The sequence below is a fragment of the Melanerpes formicivorus genome, unplaced genomic scaffold, assembly GCF_026170545.1.
Source record: "Melanerpes formicivorus ecotype bairdi unplaced genomic scaffold, bMelFor1.0.p_v2 SCAF_5, whole genome shotgun sequence".
Taxonomy (NCBI): domain Eukaryota; kingdom Metazoa; phylum Chordata; class Aves; order Piciformes; family Picidae; genus Melanerpes; species Melanerpes formicivorus.
The window spans coordinates 3,176,814-3,199,930 of NW_027142357.1; the positions used below are offsets into that span (position 1 = coordinate 3,176,814).

Consider the following 23,117-nt stretch of genomic DNA (forward strand, 5'->3'; position numbering starts at 1 on the left):
ATATTTTCTGTTGCATTTAAAATGGTATAGCTTGATTTTGGAGAAAAATGATGCTGACATCATCAGACATACTTCAATAAAACCTGGTAGTTAAGAGGACACGACCCCCTCCCCCCCCAATAATATTTTAACTTTCTCTGATGAAGACTCTGGTATGGTACCATCAAAGAATTTTCAAGTGCCCATAATTTTACTTGCTTGCTGAATAGCCTTTGAAAAACTGAAGAGAATATGTATTTCCATAGTCAAAACATTTTCTCTTAGTCTAGAGTGGAACATCTCCTTTATGAGGAGAGACTGAGGGAGCTGGGGCTCTTTAGCTTGGAGAGGAGGAGACTAAGGAGATTAATATTTGTAAATATGTATACAGTGAAAGCCAAGAGAATGGAGTCAGGCTCTGCTCAGTGATGCCCAAGGACAGGACAAGGGTCAGTGGGTGGCTGTTGCGGCATAGGAAGTTCCATGTGAACATGAGTAAAAAATTTTTCACTGTGAGGGTGTCAGAACACTGGAACAGGCTGCCCATGGGGGTTGTGGAGTCTCTCTCTCTGGAGATATTCAAAACCTGCCTGGATGCGTTCCTGTGTGATCTGGTATAGGTGATCCTGCTCTGGCAGGGGGGTTGGACTGGATGATCTCTTGAGGTCCCTTCCAGCCCCTAGCATTCTGTGATTCTGTGGTAGATTGTGCTCTGCTTTGTTGCTGTTGTGGAGCTGCTGACCTTTGCTTGAGTCTCAGTAAACATTCTACTGAAGTTTAGATTTGGCAGAGATAAAATGTGCCAGGGACTCCATAACATCACAAGTAAGTATAGGTGTGTTTAATAGGTAATCAAAACATCCATCTAGTAACCAGACTGCAGCTGCGCTTGTCTAATCAAAACAAAACCTTAATGAACAAGTCTTGAGTACTTGTTTATGACATACAACAAAGACCAACTTTGGATGCATGTTGGGAAATGCCAAATACACAAACATGCTTCCTGACAACCAAATGAACTGCCCTTTTGCCTAAGAAAGCAGTACCCGAGCTGCCTTGTTCCTTGAAAACTCAATCACACAAGCACAAAACACATGCAAACAAAGTTCAAATGTTTAACACAATTAGCAGTTCAAACATGTGACAAATTAGTCTGTGGTTTTATTTCTGAGAAACTACTGAAAACCCAGGTTCCTGCTACCAATTTACTTGTAATTTTCCTCCATGATTGTGTAGACTTCATAGATTATCTCTCTTCCTACTCCTGCCACTGTTTTTGACAGGCACAAATAGCTAAGGAGATACATGCAATGCACTTGTCAGCTCCAACAAGATGCTGTGAAAGTGTGTAGGGGAATAGCTGTCAGTGACAACAGCAGCAGCAAAAAACATAAAAAGTTTATTTGTGTATTGGCTAGTCACTGATCAGCTGAGAAGGAAATAAGAGTCTTTTGCTCAAATTCATTAAATACTCCTTCAGCTCTCCTAATATGGCAGTAAAGTCAGGTTTATTGGGGTGTTTTTTCACCTTTTGCCCCTGAAAAAGGTTTAAGATTGAATATATTGCTGCTGAAAATAATTCCTGGCCGTGTTACTTAGAATATAATTCCCACACAACTTGCCCCAAAGTGTTTTCCATTTTCCTTCCTTCTCAGTATGCCACTTCTGGAATTCAGCTAGTGTGGTTCAACCACAGTCTCAGCTTTCCACACAATAAACCTTCATAGCCTGTTAGTTTCCTAGTAAAGTTTACAAATGACTCTGAAACCATGTAAGAAATCCCTGTTTGTTTCCTTTGCAGGAGAGAATGAACTGATGGAAAATTTCAGCAGGTTTATAATAATCTCTAGCTCAGAAAAATTTACTACTAAATTGCTTTGGTTTCTTGTACCTATTTTGGAGATTTTTTTTTTTTTCTTTAGTTTAGTGGTGAATGGAAAAGGCAGACACACTAATTAACTTTTTACATAATTCACATCCATGCATGTAATTACCTAGGGCTGACTGATTTAAAAAGCTGCCAGCTCTTGACTTCTACTCTCCATGGTTTTTTTGATCACAATCTTTCCACTCCTAACCGTAAATTGCCACCCTGAGCTGCATTCCATTCTGCCTTTAAAAAAAGAAAATGCCAGCTGCAGACAGAGCACCTTTGCTTTGATTCTAGTGACATGTTTTGTTCTCCTCTCTAAATGCCCATTCTTGAGGTTTGTCTATTGATTAATGAAAAATGAAAGGCATCTTTCACAGGGCTGTGAGAAGAAGATTAGGTGGAGGAATGACAGATGAGTTTCCTGCCTTTCTAAAGGCACTACAAGCCCCTTGCTGGCAGTGTCGTGGCAATAGGCCATCAGGAAGAAAAGAAATATGGCAGACACGAATTCCTTGCCTTTCTACAGGAAAAATGTTGTTCCTAACTTGCATTTCCCATGACTGTCATAAAAATGTGTTGATCCATGCTGTTCTGGTTCTTCTAAGCCACATTTTAATTGAGATTGTATGCCACAGACGGTATCTTCACATTTGGTCATCACGTTACATGTCTTTACCCTAACAAAATACTTAAATTCTTTGTTATAGATATAGCCAAGACCTGTGGAAATGTCTGTTAGTTTTTTTTTTTTTTTTTCCTCAAAAGATGGGTCTTTGAAGAACATTAAGCTGCTAACTTGCATTCCCCCATTTTCTCAGCTACTGCCAACTCTTCATTTCTTTGCTTTATCAGATTCCTGACGGCAGAACTGAATTGAAGTAGCTGTGATGCCAGGAGAGCTGTGCACACCTGAAGCTTTGGCCTGCCCAGGCAGACCTGTTCCCCGCTGCTCGGACACGGCTCTCGCAGGACGTAAGCCTGCCTCTGGGCTACAGAGGAGCCACGCGCTATGGGGCACCTACGTTGCCAGTCCCCCCTTTACTCGAGGGAAAGGGAACCTAAACTAACACCGCCCCACCCTAGACCGGCTCCGGGGCAGGGGTGCGTCCCGACCTAAACCTGGGGTCCCAGCACCTCCCACCCTTCGGACCCCCAGGGCTGACCCAGCTCCCGGCCGTTCGCCAGGAACCAGCTCCTGGGGGGCCGTGAGGGTGAAGTCGCTGCGGCCGGGATCCAGGTCGGGACAGCCCCTGCTGGGCGTGACGCTATGGCGTCATTGAAGATCATTGCGTGACTTCATGGCTGCGCCATCCCGAGGTCTGTGTGTACCAGAGGCTTCACGTCAGAACCCCGCGGGACAGGGACGGCAAGGGGCGTTGTTCTTCAATCGCCCCGGCGGCCGCCACGGCGCCCCCTGCCGAGCGCCGCGGGGCCCTGGTGCTGGCGGCTCCTTCTCCCTCTTCTCTCCCTGTTCCCTCCCCGGCGTCCGGCGGCGGGAGCCAGGGGGAGCCCGGGAGCAGCGGCAGCCCGGCGGGCAGCGAGCCCGACAGGCAGGCGGGGTCCCCCGCCCGCCCGCGCTGACGTCAGGAAACTTTCTCCGCGGCTGAGGCGGGAGCGGACCGGAGCGGTCGCCGGGTGCCGGCTCGACTCCAGCAACGGGACGGTTTCCGTCAGGTCGCCCAGGTAAGCGGCACTCGTTTCTGGGGGCCGGCAGGTTTCATGTGCGGCAGAGTCCTGAGCTGGTGCTGCGAGCTCCTTGCCGTCCTTTCCGAGGACGAGGGCAGTCGGCGTCCCCGCCGGTCCCGAGGTGCGCTTGGCTAGCGACAGCGGAGAGGGAGGGTTCAGCGCCTGTTGATCGCCGCGGCGGCGACGCTGCCTCGGGCTAAGCTCTCCAGCCGCTGCCCTTGGTTGCAAACTTCGCAGCCCCGCAGGCAGTGAGCAGAGGCGGTTGGACCGGCACCTCGGGGTGGGGCGGGCGCCGAAGGCTGTTGAGGAGACCATGTGAGTAACGGGGCTCGTTCCCGGGGCAGACGGTGGGCGCGCCTGTTGAAGCTGGGCTCACCTGCGGTGGGTTTCGGTGGGGCGGACCTGTCCGGTTCGGTGCTTGTTATCCTGACGGCACGGTGCGAAACTTGAGATGGGTGCCGCTTGCAGCCCTTGTCTCCTCTAACTTCAAAAACAGCGAGGACTTGGGGATTGTATTCGTGCCACGGGGTGAGGGTTTTTGTAAATTTCAAGCGTCTGAGAATAATGCCATGCCTTTCATTCCGGTGGGTTTTCCCCCCTCAGTAAGTACAGTAAAGCCATTATCCGAGACGAGGTTTTGTTTTCCTCCCGAGGGCTTGGCCGTGGCAGCGCAGCGGGGCTGGGAGCCGAGCCGAGCTCGCCGCGTAGCCTGATGAACGCACAATTGTGTTCCCAGGGAGGATCTTCTACCCCTGGACTAACCCAAACCACCAAGTTAATTTTAACTCTAGGGACCAGCCGGGCGTTGGGAGGGTGGAGTGCTGGAGAAGTCTGTCGGATCATCCTGTGAATAGAAAGCTGAAATCTGAGCGAGGACTGCAGCCCCTGGCATGGAGTTGTGTGTCAGGGAGATTCAGGGGGACGCTCCCAGTTGAAGTGGGTCTGGAAGTTCTGTGACAGTTCTCTGGAGGAACGTGGGGATGTGTGTTGCTCATTTAATTTCACTGTCCTTCTCATTTATTGAAAGGCAGCAAGAGTCCGTCAGAGGCCAGCAAAGGTTAATTGTATTCTGCTCACAAAAGGATTTGCCCCCTTCCAAAGAACTATTTTTTCCGGGGTCTTTTTGCGAACTTCGGACTGTCATTACACTCCTAATTAAAATACCATGCAACTCTCACTCCATAAATTTCCAGTTCCTACAGCTGCATTATGGTTGCAAGTTTTTAAAAGTTGTCTTTAAGTCAAAAGATGTCAAACCCCACAGTTAACTGGAAAGCAAGCCATACAGGACGGGGATTATGAAGGTTGTTTGAGTGTGTGTAGATCTGTTTGAAATGTTTTAGCTATTTGCTCTAATCCATATAAACAGAAGAAAGCATCCACGTTTATATTTGATGTCAATAACTGAACCTTTTGGAGATACTGTTGACTTTTTCTTTGTTCCCTTGCATGTTGCACTTCAAACTTCAGCCATATCCTTCAGTTGTTCCAGTGGTAGGCAGTGCTTCTTAGCTTCAAATCTCTACCACTTGTGATGATAATCAAAATGAGATGAAATAATTCACTCAAGGACAAAAAATATATATCTTTCTTTGAAGGTCAAGCTTCCATTGTTTTATTTTCAATTTCAGAATGAACAGAAGAATTTGCCTCATAATTATGGACTTGTGTGATTGCTTTGTGTTCAGTTGTGTGTCAGGGACAACCTCTGATATTTGGAGATTATCCACGTGCACTTGGGGAAAGGAACAACAAAGTAGTAGAGGAAAAAAAGGCAAGGCGACAATTTTGTGACTATTACACTTAGGCTTTTGGGTATGTGTTTTTAAGTGTATGGATGCGTTAGTGATTATAGGCTTCTTTAAAGGCATGTATTTATGTCGAGAGGTGGAATAGAGTGATTTATGGATTAAAAGCCTAGGAATTACCACACAGTGGAGAAGGATGCATGGGAGACCAGTTCAGTTTGCGCTTTTAACAGAGCTGCAGTGGCAGGGATGCCAGTGAAAAAAGACTGGAAGTAAGCAAAAGCAAGTACAAATCAGGTTGCAGTAGAAGTAAGGCTTAAAGGTGATCCAGCTAGCACCGGGCATGTCTTGTGAGCGATGAGTACAGAAATTAAAGTTATTTGGATGTCAGGAAAAAGAAAGGAGAAAGCACTAGATTGTGACAGTGAGCTGCACTGTCATCTTCTGTGTAAAGCTTTAAAATCACATACGAAAATGCAAAACTAGAATTAGAGGATCAGAAAGGGGGAAGATGTAGTTAAGGAGAGCAGATAGAACAGTGGTTGTCACACTAATAGTTGGTACTGCCTCCTTAGCCCTTGTTAACAACTTGTAAGCTTTCTGAGGTCATTTTAAAGTTTAAAGATTGTGCTTCTCACAATACTCACCTGATGTGACATTTTAGAGTTTCCTTTTCAAGCTCATTAAAATAATTTGTTTGTCTCTTCCCTGTAGACAAGATTACATCTCATTACAGGATGACAAAATGATGGGAGGTTGGAAGGAGTCTCTGGGGATCATCTAGTCCAGCCCCACAGCTAAAACAGGTTTGCCTAGATCAAGTTGCACAGAAATGCATCCAGGCAAGAAAGTCTCCAGAGAAGGAGAGTCCACAGTGTGATCATCAGTTCAGTAGCAGTGTGTCTGCATGGGTGTGTTCACACAACATTTGTAAATATTACTGAATGCTCTACAAATCACAATCAAAATATTTCTGTGAAAACTTGCAAGGCCAAATACAATAAACCAGCCTTTGTATATGATTATAGAAGTAGCTTTTTTTTTCTTGAGATAATCCCTCAAGAGCATATTGCTTGAATGAGTCATAAGAAAATAATTAGAACTACCATGTGAAATAATTAAAGAGCAACTGCAGCTCGAACTGGGGAGCTTGAAAGAGAGCTATCTTATCCTTGAATTGTTGCTTTATCTAATATGACTTGCAGAAGGATTCTGGTTCTGTCAGTTTTTCCAAGAGAGAGAGTAGAGCATGAGAGCTGAAAAGTCCACGAGGTTCACTTCACCCTTAGAATTTTCAGTTGCTGTCAGTGGTGGAGTGCATGGCAGAGGTTGAGGCTGTTTGTCAAGTAAATCAGCTCGCATAACAGCAACAAAAAATAATCCTGACTGAATGACTTAACAGAGTTTTTATGTAAGAATATGCTAATTTGGCACAAATAAGCATTTTCCCCATCCCTTTTTTTGCCTCATTGTAGTGTGATTTTTGAAGGGCTTAGCGCCTTTAGGGAATCAGGTTGTGTCCCAGAAAGGAACAAACAATACTGCCTCTCTTAGAAGACATAGTATACCTGTGCAGCTACCTAATAACATTCTCTTCTATGTAACAGTTCTTATAGTCTTTAATATCCTTGTTCCCAATGGAAGGCAGCTCCTTATTTAGCATCTCCTAAAAGACATCAGAACCCTGGCCTTTTTCACACAGTTAGTCTCACCATCCACCAGTCAGTGCTTTGATGAAGATGACCATGCTTTAAACTGATTTGTGGATGTGCTGCTGTGGAGTAGGCACCTATTACTGTTTAATAAGTAGCCTTAATAATCTTTATTTACACTCATGGGCAGGAGCAGGAGGAAGGAGGTGTTACATTTACTCAGGGACTTGTCATTTTGTGGTCCATCCTGTGACCTAGCAGGAATGGCAGAATGCAGCACTCATTACAGTAAATTATGGCTCACTCTTTTAGTCTTAGCTGTGCAAGCGTAGACCTTGTCTGTGTCATTTCATTTGCCCAGAGGCACTGAAAGAACTCTGGGAATGGTCAGTAGTAGCTCCTAAGCTTAAAAATTCTTTCTAGGCTGCAGCTCCACCTCGTCTAATAAGCAGAAGGTCATCTGAAATGCCTCCTCTTGCTGTGCAGTTTCAAAACATGTTTGTTACACTAAACTGAACATCAAGAGAAGGGAGTGATGTTGCCACAGAGATTTTCATCCAGGATTTTAATAGAGAATTTTATCCAGCTGGAAACTCATCATGAATTCCCAGGAAAGAATTTACACTTTCATTCCTCCTTCCCTCTGCCAGTTTAAGCAGATGTTCTAATTGCCAAGCTAAGAGGATGCTCAGGATTAAAAGATTATAATTTCCTCAGGTTGAAATGATTTACTTTTTTGGAGTGTAGTTTCTTTGTTGTAGACAAAGAAAGAGGGAATGTAGAATTTTGTGGCTTAATCAAACATTTATGTAAGAGAGACAAGATCTGAGTTTCCAAAAGCCATAGAAGTCCCTGAGTAAATGTAACACCTCCTTCCTCCTGCTCCTGCCCATGACAGGCCATGAGTGTAAATACAGATTATTAAGGCTACTTATTCAATGATAATAGTTGGCTGCTCCACAACAGCATATCCACAAACCAGTTGAAAGCATGGGTTACCTAATAGAAGGGCTCATGATGCCTATGGTTTCACACAGGATACTTAATAGTGTGGCAGACTAGAAGGCTCCTTAGAGAAAAATGTTGCATGCATTAAAGAAATCCAGCATCTTAATCTATTTGGAAGGGCAGACATTGAGAAATTCAGCTCATTTTTAGTTTAATTCCAGAATCTGACCTGCTCAGCTTAGTAGTATGTACTGTATATTCTACTCACTGTGTTGTACTGCTCATATATCTAACCCTGAGCTTGCACATTCAGGTTTTATTTTGAGAGCTGAGCTGGGTTTTCTCCATTTTCTGTCTCACTTGCAATTCTGAAGATTCAGGAACATCTATATGGCCAGATGGTTTTCAGGTTCTTTGGTCAGCGATACCTTAGCACCACTGTTGCCTTGCATGAGTTTGTGCGAGTGTCACTGGGTAAACAGTTCTCTTAATAATGTGCTGGTTGGAGCAGAGACTGCAGCTGGCTTGATCTTGGTTGTTTTGATTTGATGGAACTAAGAAGTTGCTTAATATTGGAGGTTTTGTCACGAAAGTGAATTTCCAGTGGAAATGCTTTAGTCATTCTGGTTATTCACAGAATCAGAATCACAGAATTATTGAGGCTGGAATAGACCTCTGAGGTCATGAAGTCTGGCCTATGACTTAACACCACCACATCAACCAGACCATGTCAGTAAGTGCCACATCCAGTCTTTTCTTAAACACCTCTAGGGACAGTGACTCTACCACCTCCTTGGGCAGTCCATTCCTGTGCTGCAGGGAGATCCTGACCAGTGCAAGTAAATAATTCTCCTATTTTGAAAAATACATGGCTTTTAAGGCAAATATTTTGGCATTTGTCTGATGGCCATTTCTGTATTGCTTCAGTGGAGCAGGGTATGTGGGTACTCCAGTATTTGGAAATGACTATGGAGGAGCCTCATCTCTGAGATGCTTCAGTATTCTCATAATCCCTGAAATAATGTGAAAACTGTAAAACTCCATTCAAATTCTTACTTGGTATTTTTAGATAAAATGAAATAATCTTTTTTTTTTTTTTGAGGGTTGTTGGATTCTCTGAAACTATTCAAGATCTTCAATGTGATTTTTTTTTCCCCCTCATTCTTCTCTGCTCTCTCCATCCTCCTAGTTTTAATGGGGGCAATCTTGAATAAAGGCACAATGCAGAAGTAAGGTGGTGTGCACAACAGAATCCTGACCACTACCTGCTGTGACATTTAATAGTCCATCCTATTTCCATTTTTATCCTTTTAAATGCAGATGTTAGATCTTCATTTCCTTCTAGACAGCATGGGCCATTAGGAACTTGAAACACTGTGCTTAAACTTTCCCAGCCATCTAGGACACTCTAAATGCGTGTAGCCCTGTTTGAGTTCTCACCAGCCTGTGTAAAAGCAAACTTCATTTCCATTAGATGGAAGGCTGGGTAAGACTGCTGCTGCAGTGGGCAAAGGTGGCTGAAGGGGAGGTGATTGCCTATTCTCACCTCAGTCTTGAAGTCTCCTTGAGGCAAGGGGTGCCCAGGGAGTGCTGGTTTCTTAATGGCTGCAGTCTGCGCCATCTGGGCTTTGGCAAGGAGCAGTGCTGGCCATTTCTGTCTGCTGCTCTGTGATACCGTTGTTTTTCCTATGAATAATGGTGCACCCACTATTAATATGTTTTCTCTTTTGCCAGCTTGAGAGTCTTTAATTTTTTTTGGTGTGTGTACATCTTTTAAAGATACCTCTTGAAGCAGCAGCATTTTTAGTTCTATTTTTTTTCCACAATCCATTGTGAAATCTTCTGGGAAGTGGAACAGAAGTGAGGTCGTGAACCTGGATAAAAGACTGCGTTCCCAATAAAGAGAAATTATTTTTGTTTTCCTGCCATCACATCTCAAAATGTTGTTTGGAACAGCAGCCATCTTTCTATGCCAATGACATTAGGAGGTGTTTAAAAAAAAAGTTTGGTGTGTTTTCAAACCTGTTGTCTTACCGTTTGTGCCGACCATCTTTCCAAATGCCTTGCTGTGCAGATATGTGCTGTCTCTGATGCTTTCTTCCTACATGCTGTGCTGGCAGCCGTATGCATTCAAAGATCATGAGTCAGGTTCCCTAGCAAAAATATCACGAAATAATGAGATTAAAAATAATACAGCCTTTGTCTTCTTTGAACATTAAGCATTGTTTTCCTTCTTTAAAGCTTTTATTTTTTTTCCTCCTTTTTCTTTTTTTTTTTTTTTTTCTTTTCAACTGCATAGAGCTAAAACTTTTATATCGAAAACAGATTTGATTTTAGCTTTGTAATGCAAGCCCAACATTTCAGGACTTGGGTCTTCAAGAAAAAAAAAACAGTTCTTGTGAGAATTGTCCTAAAATGAGGAATGATGGCACCCCTGTATCTGACCTTCGGTCTTAAATGAGAAAAATATTAGTCAACAGTTTGCATTTTCATGCAGATGTAAAGCCTCTGCTGATGGTTCCACTTGTTCATGTGCTGAAGTCAGGGAAGGTTTGGTGTTAGAGCTGAAAATGCTAGCTAGCATGCATATCTTTTTCTTCTGCCTCCCAGCTGACAAAGTGACAGAACCATCCCCTTCAAAGCAGTGGCCAGTTGGGGCTACAGCTGGTCTCCTGTTGTAAAGTATGGCATGCATAAGTTGTACCTATTTTAGAGTAACTCTGCTTAAAATAGCAGGAGGAAATAAAGTGGTAAGTAACAGTGAGGAGTGAAGTGTGTATGGTATAATATGATGCCAAATATATTTTTTTTTTTGAGGCAGAGGAGGTAGTATCAGGGGAACATGTAGCCAGCAGAAAGCAGTTTGAGAGTCTAACCCCCACCATTGTGCCCCTTAATCTGTTTCACATGTGTAGGCTTTCAAGCAAGTGTACTGTGGATTTGTAAACACAAAGGTCTTTAACATCTGAGATTAGTAAAATCTTTTTCTTGATTCAAGCAGGCTAAAAATTGCATTACTAATTTTGTAAGTTATATATTGTATTAATATTCAATTTATCCTGTTGTCCAAATAAGCTTAGGAGGAAATAAACACTTTTCCAACAAATTTTGCGGCTGGGGCTGTTACTAAGTCTCTTATCTTTCTGTGCCATGCAGTAATTGCACTTAATTGATTGTTTCTGCTGTGTTTTGTGGTGTGAAGTGCAGTATGTCAACACTGCTAAACTGCAGCATTAGTGTGCATAATGCTAATGTTCTGGAAAGAAGTGATTGCCGAGGTGCACCTAGCTGGAGGAAACAGTCCAGGTGGAACTGCCAATGCAGTGCTTTATCCATCTTCTTGTAATGCAAGTTTGTAGTTGTTTCCTCCCTGTTACAGGCTGGTTTTATTTCCGCATGGGTTTTTGTGCAGTGTATTGTACAGGTAAGCTAAAAGGCAACATATAGATGGGCCTGGGCTAAACTTCATGGCTGGGGAAGTGGGATGCAGATTAAATCGTATTTTCTGACATAGCCACTTAAAACCATTGAGAAAATGAGTGAGGTTCTCCTTAAAATGTTTACTATCCTTATAATTTGGAGCAACTCTCTGAAGTTGAGCACCAGAACAAGAGGACACGGTCTCAAGCTGTGCCAGGGGAAGTTTAGGCTCGAGGTGAGGAGAAAGTTCTTCCCAGAAAGAGCCCATTGGAATGTGCAGCCCAGGGAGGTGGTGGAGTCACCATCCCTGGAGGTGTTCAAGAGGGGATTGGATGTGGTACTTGGCGCCATGGTATAGTCATGAGGTCTGCGGTGACAGGTTGGACTTGGTGATCTTTGAGGTCTCTTCCAACCTTGGTGATTCTGTGATACTCTTCTTTTTATAGCATGTTAGGTTCTCTTGAGACCCAAAGACCTCACCTAGAAGCATTTCAATTTGCAAAAATGACCCTAAAACCTCCTCTCCCATCCCATGCTGTGATGGAAGCCTTATTTCTGTATTAGTCCCCACAGGTTCAAAATCACAGTTCTTAAGAAACCAGCCCGCGTGGGAGAGAGCACTTGGGAACTTTATAGTTTCCAGCTTCAGTTCTCTCAAAGACTATTGATTGCTTCTTCACTGAGAGCGAGCAGAAGCTGCAAGCTAGATTTTAATTTAGCCATACTGACTTGCAGTCTCATCTGTTTGTCTCAAGTAGTGTGATGTAAACAACAGTTGTAAACTAGAAGGGCATATGAACTATTTATTGTTCTCTTTCAAAATGAAACGTTCTGCAGGATCTCGAATTGTAAAATTGTTTTGGTCGCAACAGGCCTTTAAGATCATCGAGTTCAACCATTCTCTAACTCTACCAAGGCTAAACCCTCAGCATCACATCTGTGTGTCTCTTAAACACCTCCAGGTATAGGGATTCAACTGCCTCCCTGGGGAGCCTATTCCAGCACTTGAAAATCCTTTCAGGGAAGAAATTGTTCTTCATGTCCAGCCTAAACCTTCCCTGGCACAGCTGAAGGCCATTTTCCTCTCTTGTTACTAGGGAGAAGAGGTTAGCACCCACCTAGCTCCAACTTCCTCTCAGGGAGTTGTAGAGAGGAGATCTCTCCTCAACCTCCTTTGTGTTAGTAATTTTCTCCAGTAACTCTTGAGTCCAAATGATTAACTGATATTTCAGCCCTATAGTACTGAATATTGCGCTTGCAGTGGTAGCATCTGTAACAGTCACTACATTTACATTGGCTGTGGTCAGCAGCTGAACTTCTTTTATCTCTTGACTGCAATACAGCATGAGACAGGTGATGACTAGCAGACATGGCCAATCTGTTGGTGGGGAAAATTCACAAAGCAAACCCAACCTACACAGGTATCTTAGTAATCTGCCAGGAAACTGAAGTGCAGTTGACAGCGCTGTGGGTTGTTTCTGTTAGAAAAGTGCTGGTGTTTGCTTTGCTTTTGTACCAGCTGGCAGAGCAAAAATGATTTTACTGCACAAGGAACGTCATGCCTGCAAAGCAGGAGGATGTCTCTACCACAGCAGGCAAGGGCAGCGTGCTGTACTTCAATGCACAGTGTTCTGTATTATGTGTATTTACTTTGCAGTCTTGCACAAGTGCAGCAGGCAATGGCTGGTCATTATCCACCTCAGTCCATGTAAAATGGTCAGGCTTTTTGGATTCTATCCCCTGTGGTTGGTTTTTCTGAAGGGAAGAAGGAGGAGATGACTACTTGGCAATAATAATGATGCCGTGGAGCCATGCTTCATGTAGCTATGCATTTAAAATAGGTAATTAAGAAGTCAGGCAGTGTATATTATATAGAATATTCTATATGGGCAGTTGGTATTTGGTGGCAAGCCTAATGCATACACAGTAAAACACAAACCTCTGCTTGCTGGTGGCCTTCAGTCTTCTCTGTCTTCAAAATGTAGACTAGTTTGCACCACGAATTCTGAACCCAGCCTCAAATTCAGAAAAGATTGACATTCCTTTGAGAACAATTTGCAGAGGCTTACTTAAAGGTTTGTTTGTCCCAAGCTGGAACCTATTAGGGTAAAAGATCTCCTAAGAGACAAGGCTGTTTTGTGGAACTAGAATGCATTTGCAAAATGTCTTCCTTTGTGTGAATTTCACTCCCACATTAGTCTGTGTTGTTTGCTTTTAAATTCCCAAATTTCATAAGTAAAGCAGCAGTGCAGCCTTTTCTTTTAGATATCCAAAGAATGAAATCTAGTCACCCAAAGCAGATAAAAATAGATGCAATATCATTTATATCCATGTTTTCTTCAAAGCTAGATGAAGAAAATGACAGAGATGAAATACAGATGAGATTTGGTATTGTTATAATAATTATGATTGTTATCATAATTTTGGAGTGCTAATAGATGAGACTTTTGATGAAGTGGAACATGTGTAGCTTATTTTGCTGTCCAAGATGATAATTTAAAATGGCGTAGAAAGCTTCTTCCTACAGAGGTTCTCTAACAACAGGGACTTTTGGGGAAGACTCTGTGTGTTTCATACACTTTGTGTATCCAGATGTCATTGCTCGTCACTGATGTTTTGATATTTTCAAGACTTTTCCTCATCTGTGATATTTGTTGCTTGAACCCTAACTTATATCCACACCCCACTCCTGAAAGAAACTGGAATACCTCAAACAGAGTTCAGTATCGGAACAAAGAGTCGTTATCTAAGCTCTTGACAGTCAAAATACAGAACCAGATCATATTTTAATGAGTTAAGGACTGTAGTACTTTATTATGTGGCATTTTTATTGCTGTTCTTGGAAGATATCCTGATTTAATTTATCTTTTTTTTATAGCTTACAAAGGATTCCTAAATAAGATGTTTTTCTCCCCCCTTCCCATTTTTGAGTTTTGTTTCCTCTGTGGCATTGTTAGGATTGATTAAGATCTAGGGACTTTTTTGAGCAGGGAGTCAGAAAAATAAACAAAAGCTGAGCAAGCAAGAGATGAGGAATGGAAGCAATTTACAGTTTAAAGTGTTGCTTATATCCTTACAGCTCTAAACTAGAAGTATAGTTTCCCTTCCCTGCATGCATCCCTTTGCCTTCCTTTTTCCTTGTCCCTTCTCTTGTCCTTGCACCCTCAGAAGACAATCGAGGACACTTCTGTTATACCTTCCTCAGATGACTTTGTGGGATATGCCTAGATGTGCTTCTTTAAAAAAGCCTGAAGGGAAAGCTTTCAACTGTAACAAATCTGTTGTCTAAAATATGCAAACCAGAAAGTTCGCATACAGTCATAAACCCTAACGATTCCCCAGCAGTCCCTGCTGTACATCTTACTCAGAGAATTAACTATGCTGTGACTCCATGTGCTTTGCAATTTGGGATTTCAAGTTTTTTGACCTTGTAACAGAGTGGTGATTTAAAGGTAGGAATAAATGGGCCATAAAATAGATGTTTAGTAAAAGATAAATAAAAGCATACTTAATAAGATTAATGGAATGTATTTGAGATGTGTTATGTTGCTGGCATACCCATGACTGCTTAAACACCGAAATAATCTGTTGCAATTTAATCCAAATAAATTCCACTTGCTAGGTCATCTAGAAGTTACTTCTGTGGAATCAAGTTCTTAGTTGCTCAGTGAAATGGTAGAAGGTGGAAAAAACACATGTCGAACTACTAAGGAAATATGCCTTCAGAGTGAAGAACATAATAAAATGCTGAAGCTCTCCATTCGGCAAGAACTAAGTGGATGGCTGGAAATAATTGCTTTGACTATTTTGAATTAATTATGGTGAATTTTGCCAGATGCTCTTGAAGAGTATTTATGTATATTATTTACTGTGGTGTTTCTTGTGCTTGCTGCGAGGCATGTGTACTGCTGAGTGATGTGATCTTGTTTGTTTATGGTCTAAATACCTCCCTCCAGCTTCTCCCTCCCCTCCCCCCCCCCCAAGCAGCATTTGATTATGTGTTATGTTTAGCTGCTTTTTAGAAGACCTGATGCAAATGTAAGTCCCAGGCAGTGTTTGTGTAAGGTAAAATGAAATGTATTTCTTCTTAACTAGCAAATCTTGACATATCTTGACAGATTTTTGCAAGCTGCATTTTGCTCTGTACCTAGGAATATTTGACAGAGTTAAGTCTTTTAAAGAGATGCTTCAGCTCAAATGTGTATTTGTGACATGCCTAGAGGAGACTTCTTCAATCTCAGCCTCTTCCACTGCGGAGGGGTAAACAATAGAGAGAGTGAGTGAGAGCTGTGTGCTCTTGTCTTATCTTGTGACTGCTCTGGAAATACGTCAGATACTCACTTGAATCTGCGCTGTAGGCATATGTGGCAAAATATTGGCGAGTGCAACACCTGATTAGGTGAAAAACTGTGCTGTGAATGACCACAGTTCTGTGGTTACTTGATCTGATTTGTTGTGGGTGCCTGAATTCTGCTTGTCTCTATGCCTTGATTTCTCAGAATATTCACACTGTTTCTCCTAAGTTTGAGACAGCAATGATGCTGCTAAAATGATGGTTGGATCCTTTGCCGTCCTTTTGTTGCCTCATGCACCTTTCTTTGGATGCTGGCTCAGGTATTTTGTACCTGGCATTTGGAACTGGATCAAGAATGACTAGGAACTGGGAAGTGGGAGGAACAGGTCCATTTATATATGCTCAGTCTGATTGTGGAGCAGCAGTGTAAGAGGCAATGAAGCTGCTTATTGAAGTGGACGGAGGCTAATCTGTAAGCCTTGGTTCAGTGTATTCAAGTTTGTTCACTGCATGCAGTGTAGTTTATCACTGACCTGACCAGATTCATCTGTATAAACAATACAGTCTCTATCTGAGTCTCTACTCCTCAAGACACAACCACTTTAATCAGTGAGGATAAACAGTGATGGATTGTGGAAAACCAAAAAGTTGTTGCTGTATCCAGTTTGTTTAGCTTCGTCGTAAATTCAAGTTCCCAGGCTTGTCTGTTAGAGAGGTTTGGTTTGTTGATATGTCTTTCCATATTTTTATTACTAACAATCTTTGATCACTTTCAGAGAACAAGTATTGTGTATTCAGTGCTCTAACCCACAATGTCTTAGTCTATTCTACATGGTGTTGTATCATATTAACCATCAGGCTGACTGTCCCTTGTGTAGATTGACTTTCAGGGCAAGAAAGGTCTGTCTCTGTGGCGCTCCAGTTATAGCTCTAGTGTTAATTTTATTCTCTGTGTGCTTAAGCCTGTCTTCTTGGGAACCACTCAGGAATAGCTGAAGTTAATTCATAGAATTTTCGTTCCAGATTTCATGTGTTTGTAAAAGTTCAAGAAAGGTTTTTATTTAAGATGACTGTTTTAAGCTCTTACATTGGAATTACATTGCTGCTGATCTTCATAGGACAGGAGCTACTATTCCTATTATCACTATTTAATCAATTAAGGCTGAATATCATAGATTCACAGGATGATTTGGGTTGGAAGGACCTTAAAGATCATCTAATTCCCACCCCTATACCAAGTTGGGCAGAGACAGCTCTCACTAGACCAGGTTGCTCAAGGCCTCATCCGACCTTTATTGATCATCAATCTTTATTGATGATCTGGATGAGGGCATTGAGTCCATCATCAGTAAATTTGCTGACGACACCAAGCTGGGGGCAGGAGTTGATCTGCTGGAGGGTAGAGAGGCTCTGCAGAGGGACCTCGACAGGCTGGACAGATGGGCAGAATCCAATGGCATGAGATTTAACACATCCAAGTGCCGGGTTCTGCACATTGGCCACAACAACCCCATGCAGTGCTACAGGCTGGGGTCAGAGTGGCTGGAGAGCAGCCAGGCAGAGAGGGACCTGGGGGTGCTGGTTGATGGCAGGCTGAACATGAGCCTGCAGTGTGCCCAGGCAGCCAAGAGGGCCAATGGCATCCTGGCCTGCATCAAGAACAGTGTGGCCAGCAGGAGCAGGGAGGTCATTCTGCCCCTGTACACTGCACTGGTTAGGCCACACCTTGAGTCCTGTGTCCAGTTCTGGGCCCCTCAGTTTAGGAAGGATGTTGACTTGCTGGAGCGAGTCCAGAGAAGAGCAACAAAGTTGGTGAGGGGTTTGGAACACAAGCCCTATGAGGAGAGGCTGAGGGAGCTGGGGTTGCTCAGCCTGGAGAAGAGGAGACTCAGGGGTGACCTTATCACTCTCTACAACTACTTGAAGGAGGTTGTAGACAGGCGGATGATGGTCTCTTCTCCCAGGCAGCCAGTACCAGAACAAGAGGACACAGTCTCAGGCTGCGCCAGGGGAGGTTCAGGTTGGATGTTAGGAAGAAGTTCTATACAGAAAGAGTGATTGCGCTATGGCATGGGTTGTCCGGGGAGGTGGTGGAGTCGCCGTCATTGAAGGTGTTCAGGAGGAGACTTGATGGGGTGCTTGGTGCCATGGGTTAGCTGTTTGGGTGGGTTGGATTGGTTGATGGACACGATGATCTTGAAGGTCTCTTCCAACCTGGTTTGGTTTATTCTAACCTTGAGAGTTTATTCTAACCTTATTCTAACCTAGTCTTGAACACCTTTACAGGGGGAGCATCCATGACCTCCCATGGCAAATCTATTCCGGTGTCACACCACCCTCACTGTAAAGAATGTCTTCCTAATACCCAACATGTAAACTGGATTCATAGATTGTTGACTAGATTCATATGCTGATAGCTTTTCAGGCCAGAGCGAACATATGGTAGTTCTTTCTTGTCTGGTGGCTGTTGTGGTGGCTCCCTGACTCACCTCCAGTTTTAATGTTAGAGCTAAAGATACAATTTTGACTTTGAATTTCCACTATTGTAAGTTTTATCGTAATGTAGAACAGAATATGCTCCTACTTAATTGCCTTTTGGAGGACTTTTTTACAGTTAATGGAGTTGCTGCTGCTTGAATAAAGAAGGCTTCTGGTGGTTAAGGGACCGGGTGATCCTGACAAGGAAGGCAGAGCACTTAAACTGAAGTTTTTCAAACTAGTCTCTAGCGGAATTGGGCTACAGCATAGTAATCCAATTTTTTCCTTTTGTCCCTCTCCCTGGCAATGATTTTGGAACTTGTTGGCCTGTTCCAATAAAATTTTTATGCATTTCACAAAATCTGATGAATGGTTAGGAAAGAGAGATTGATGTTAGTTTCCCAGGAGCAGATGTGTAGCTGACTGGAGAGTGATGTGGCAGAAACAATGGATTCCTGCTCATCACCTGAAGCCTGCTGATTTTTAGTGACAGTCACTGTAATAAAACCCCTGACAAAAAGTGTCTTTTTTTCTTCCCCTTAAGACTTTATCCATTAAGACCTGTCATAACAGATGAAACCCTTCTAGCATTTTATTTTGGAGTGGCCTTACAGGTGGACCACATGAAATTTAATGTCATTCTTTATTGTGCTCATGCACTTCAGTCAGTTGTCTCTGTTATTTATTATTTCTTTTCTGTTTTTAGCACATTCTGTTTTCCTGAAGCTTTCATTTCGTCCCTCTTCAGTTTGCCTACTCAGTAGATAATCTTTTAGTCATAGCTAATTGTGCTTTAGCAGAATTGGCATGACACATCCCATATATCTACAGTATATATGAATTTCCTTTTTTTTTTGCCAAAGCCTCTTCAGTGTCCCAGATTTTTTGGGGGTGAGGTGTAAATCAAATAGCTTGCCCATTTTTCTCTGCAAATTATCGGTTTGCTGCAGATGTCTTCTGCTGCCTTGAAGATCTTCTACACATTCCATATGCTCCCAGAATCTGCAGTTAAGTTTTGTTCTTGCAAATTCCTTCAGAAGCCTGGATGGCTTTAAAAACTGTTTTCTGTGTGTTATTTTTTTCAAGGAAAAGCTTGTTTGGTGCTTTTCAGATGTTGTTTCAGTATTTGTTGTTCAGCAGCCTTCTAAATGACCCTTTTCTCTATGTGCACAAGATTGTTTGTTCTCTTCTGGCAAGCAGCTATGTAGTAATGTCTGTCTAGAGGCTTTGAAGGTTATTATAGATTCATAGAATGGTGTGGGTTGGAAGGGACCTTAAAGATCTTCTAGTTTCACACCCCCCCAGCATTGGCAGGGACACTTTCCACTAGGCCAGGTTGCTCAAGGCCTCATCCAACATGGCCATGAACACCCCCAGGGAGGGGGCATTCATGGTCTCCCTGGACAGCCTGTTCCAGTGTCTCATCACCCTCACTGTAAAGAATTTCTTTTCTGATCTCCAGTCTAGATCTGCCCTCCACAAGCTCCAATGCATTCCTTCTCATCCTAACACTGCAAGCCCTTGCAAAAAGTCCCCCTAGCTTTCTTGTAGTACCCCTTCAGGTACTGAAAGAATATTTAGGATCTTCTGACTTTTGCTGGAAAGATTCCCAGAATTGCTTTATCAACTGTATTTCCTTGGTACTTTTGCTAGTTGTTATTTCTGTTGTTTCTTGTTTGCAGCTTGCTATTTTTTTGTCTGTGGAGGGTTTGTCTAAGAGGGTTTTGGTGGTTTTTTTGTGTTTGTTTTTTTCTTTCCTGTGATTCTTTTTAATTGGGTAAAATTTTTAAATGTCAAATTTGATTTTTCATGTGTTTTCTTTGGTTGCCTGTTTGAGATGCTGTAGGTTTTATTTATTTATTTATTTAGTTGTTGGTTTGTGGTTTTGGTTTTGTTGTCTTGGGTTTTTTGATCATTGTTTTGATTTAAATTTGTATTCTCCATTTTTTCCTTTGTACTTCTGTTTCTCCATCACTTTTTTGTTTACCTTGCAAATGCAGGATGTGGTCACTGATTCTTACAATCCAATTTGCTAATGTCTACATTTGGTCACTTTAGTGTTTTTCTTCTTGCATTGAATGCATTGTATGCATTGGTCATTCCGTATGTATTGGTTCTTTTACAGAAGCTGGTGATAAGCTGAAAGCAGGAATTTTAGGGAATATTGGCCACATTTGGTCACTGTGCCTGCTCCTTATCCACCATTCCTCAGGAGAAAGCAAGGAAGAATCACTGAAGGAGCTGAGGCTGTTGAGATTGAAAAAGAGGAGGCTGAGGGGAGACCTCATTGCTGTCTAGAACTACCTGAAAGGACATTGTGGAGAGGTTGGTGCTGGGCTTTTCTCACAGGTAGTGATAGAACAAGAGGAAACAGCCTCAAGCTGTGACTGGGTAGGTTTGGACTGCATTAGGAAAAAAACTTTCATGTAAGGAGTGGTCAAGCATTGGAATTTGCTGCCCAGGGAGGTGGTTGAGTCACCAACCCTGGATGTGTTTCAAGGTCACTCGGATGTGGTGCTTGGAGATATGGCTTAGGGGTGAACCTTGTAGAGTAGAGTTCTTGGTTGGACTTTCTATCTTGAGGGTCTTTTCCTACTGGAATGTTTCTGTGATTTCTGTGAATAGGTGTGACTCATGAATGCTGGGTTACTTTAATGTCTCTTCCTTTTATGGCTTCTTTTGGTAAAAATGTTACTGCACTGCCATTGCAGGTCTGACTCCACAGTTTTAACTAAGGATGCAATTTCAATGTCTACCATGTTTCATAAGCAACCCTGTGTGCCTCTCTGCATCCCTAGGTTTCTAAACTGTTTTTCTGTGGTCTGATGCAGATTGTAGATGATAGAAATAAATATGTACCAAAATCTCTTGCATTAAATATGATCTGGTGTTCTCCTGTGGGTCAAAAGATGAATTGTGTTCAAAATTGTTTTGCCTTAATCTGTTGCATTGCAATGATGTCATGCAACGGGACATTTTTAACCTCCTGTGAGTTTTTTAATACTTAACATGTTTTACACAGGAGGCTTTTCCTATTATTGTTCTCTTGTCTTCTGTGATGAGAAATACAAATGTTGTGAAGAAAACACTATGTATAATTTTAGCTGCAATACACTGATGGTATAAATAATGAGTATGAATCTTAAGATGAAAGTGAGATAACATCACAGATTTCAGCAGGTCTTTTTGGAGTTTCATGGTATTTACTAGGGCAAATATCCTTCATGTTTGTTTATTGCATTTTTCAAGTTCAAAGGGAAAGCAAGCCTTCAAGTAAAAGGAATCTGTGATGCAGGCTTCTCTCACAGCAATAATCCTAGGTTGGTTTTGTGTGTGTATGGAGTGAATGGAGTACATTAATCCTCACGTCCTGGATTTTCAAATAGTGGTATCATACTCATAGTGTCACAGCAGGCAGTGCAGTGCCCTGCTGCTTTTCAACTCTTAAAATACGCATTGAGTGTGGTGATACTTGTGAAAGGAGAGTACATGGGATTGTACAGAGCTCTGGATTGAAAATGTAAACAACTTGATGGAAGATCTCTTTTGTATTTATGACTTGGAAACAGAAAGTATTTCTCAGTCTGTCTGTATATTGTATTCTATAAGGGTAGCTGATACAATCTACTGATTACCGTTAATAGATATCCAGAGGTTCTATTTATACATTCCAGGGTTATCTTTGCTTTCAGAAGACAGACTTTGTAGCACCTGAGGGACATTTGCCATGACCCAGGATTTCCTTGTTTTACTCTATTTAGCACAACACCTCCCAACGTAATGGCATGTGTTTGTACTTTGTTGGGGTTTCAGCTCTTACTCTTAACTCTTTCTTAAATGAAGATTTTTTGATACATTTTATCAGTCTGACTACCTGAATGGGCAATTACTGTCAAAAAATATTTCAATTAAAATGTAGAAACTTCTCTTTATGCAAGGTGTCTATATTAGATGTGTAGATCTTGATACAGACACAAAGAGGTTAGTCATATTTGTAAGCTTCATTGAAAAACTTTCAGTCCCCTAAGTGGAGATGACTTGTTTTGTATAAATCCAAAATTTGTAGTTATATATAATCCAGGTGTAATGGAAGCAATTTCCCTTGCTAGCTAGCAGGAACAGACATCTAAGTTCATATCTCAGTGGGACTTCTTATTCTTGCTCCAGGGAGACCTTAAAGCAGCCTTCCAGTACCTAAAGGGGCTACAGGAGAGCTGGGGAGGGACTTTTGACAAGGGTTTGTAGTGACAGGATGAGGGACAATGGCTTTGAGCTGGAAGAGGGGAGATGGAGAGTGGAAAGTAGGAAGAAATTCTTGACAGTGAGGGTGGGGAGACACTGGAGCAGGTTTCCCAGGGAAGTTGTGGATGCCGTTTCCCAGGGAAGTTGTGGATGCCTCTTCCCTAGTGGTGTTCAAAGCCAGGGTGGATGAGGGCTTGAGCAATCTGAGCTGGTGGGAGGCAGCCTATGGCAGGAGGTTGGAACTGGATGATCTTTAAGGTCCCTTCCAACTTAAGCCATTCTATGATGATGATGGTAATGATTTTCTAGCACCTGTGTCTTAAAATATTTGGAGTAAATTAATCATCAGCTATTTGGAGTAACATATTATGGGAGGCCTTTAGGCTAATTTTCATATTAGCTGGTAAGTTGTAATTATAATGAGGAAAAAGAGTTCATAGAATCAATAAGGTTGGAAAAGACCTCAAGGATCAAGGTGACCTGTCACCCAAGACCTCATGACTATTAAACCATGGCACCAAGTTTGTGTGTTAGGCTGAGGGGAAGGCATGGGTTCATGAGACAACTTCTGTCTGTATTGCCTTATGCTTTGGACACCTGCTGTTTAAGGAGTAGCTTAAGGATTTGATGTGGCTTCCCTATGGAGTGGTTGGTTGTTAGTTTGGGGGGTTTTGTTTGTTTGTGTGTGTGTCTGTTTGTTTTTAAAGGTCTGTGTGCTTGTTTAAGTAGACCTGCCCCCAGAGTGTTTAAATCAAATAATTGAATTGAACTGAATAGTTGGAACTTGCTTGTGCCAG

The 23,117-nt window shown here is 42.4% G+C and overlaps 1 protein-coding gene across 3 annotated transcripts in view; it reads left to right on the forward strand.

Annotated features, from left to right (window-relative positions):
- The first annotated feature begins 3,367 nt into the window (after positions 1–3,367).
- Positions 3,368–23,117, forward strand: part of GULP1 (GULP PTB domain containing engulfment adaptor 1) — a 212,719-nt gene continuing 192,969 nt past the window's right edge. For 2 of the 3 annotated variants that reach the window (XM_068137890.1, XM_068137891.1), the window contains exon 1: positions 3,368–3,535. The gene's annotated coding sequence lies outside the window, so the exon portion shown is untranslated. The remainder of the gene's footprint in view (positions 3,536–23,117) is intronic. The other variant, XM_068137892.1, reaches the window with a different exon arrangement.